Raw genomic sequence first — 1472 nt, forward strand, 5'->3', positions numbered from 1 at the left:
AGGTATTTGGGAGTGTATCATAATTCCCATTTGACTTTGTGGAGCCTTTATATAATTTGAGTTGGCTCGAGAGAACTTTCTAAGAAACTAAATTGGCTTAATAAAACTTCACTTTCAAAAGAAAAGATTGAGACTATTATTTTTTTAATAACTACAAGTTCATAAAATATTTGACGAACACATATCTGTTAGATATCTTATGAGAATTCTAATAAGATATCTAACAAACTTCACTTTCAAAAGAAAAGATTGAGACTATTATTTTTTTAATAACTACAAGTTCATCAAATATTTGACGAACACATATTTGTTAGATATCTTATGAGAATTCTAATAAGATATCTAACAAACTTTTGTTTGATTATTTGACATTTTTTTTATGAAAACTCAATGGAATTGTTTGTCATATATCCAAAACCCTCTTAAAAACATTGGTGTAAAAAGTAATGACTAATTTTGAGAAGGATATCCGATAAAGGAGTGTTGGGTAACCATCGAGAACATGTTCATCATATCATTTAATAAAAACACACCAATTAAAATAGGAGGCACGTTCATTGGAACATGTTCATCAAAATTACACCGAAGAAACTAGAATCCACGTTACATCAGAGTACATCGAAAAATCCCATTGGATTTTAGAGCGGATTTTATTAGTGTGCAAATGTCCCATTGGTAATAATTTATGATAAATTTTGGAAATCCAATATAATAATGTCCAATTGGCAATAATTTATGATAGATTGTGCAAATGTCCCTTTGAATGAACTATCTATTCCGCAACACAAAAAAATCCATTATTTATTTATATACATATACCTCATCTATAAAACGGGTGGGGAAAGATCATGCACACATGAATAATTAAGCTTCCTCAAGTCTACATTATTTACAATTTATCTTATATTTTTATTATGAACCACCATAGGACTAATTCACTCAGATTCTTTTATTGGCTTAATTATTCTTGCCTCTAGCATTTTTTATAACTCTTATTTCACCTTCTAATTGTAAATTGGTTTCAACTAGTAAGGTATCTTCTTAACAGGTTTATCACCTAGTTTCAAGGGGATTTTCATTTATCCCAGTTCTCTTATTATGCCCCTCATTTCTACAAAAGTTTTGTGGAGTAGATCCTAGCATTCTCTCATTAAATTAACCACCTTTTCCACTGTCTCATTATCGCAATAATCCCGTATAATGGGGAATTTTGGATTATGCATAGTTCCAATATTCACTTTCTTGGTCGTAATGGGTTTGGAATAGTATTTTATCTCCTACTTGGGTCCTAATACTATGTGGCCTCCTTCTATTTCTAGAGTTGTCAAATTTATTATGTCTTCATCATCATAAGCTAATCCTTTTACAATATTGTAGCACTCCATAAGTTCTTCGAGTTTTTGTGAATGTTTATGTGCTTGACACAGAGGTACTAACTTGTGCACAATCCAACATTTTGGCACAAATATATT

Source organism: Pinus tabuliformis, chromosome 2_1, assembly GCF_031772625.1.
Source record: "Pinus tabuliformis cultivar Carrire ecotype Pingquan chromosome 2_1, CPIR1, whole genome shotgun sequence".
NCBI lineage: Eukaryota > Viridiplantae > Streptophyta > Pinopsida > Pinales > Pinaceae > Pinus > Pinus tabuliformis.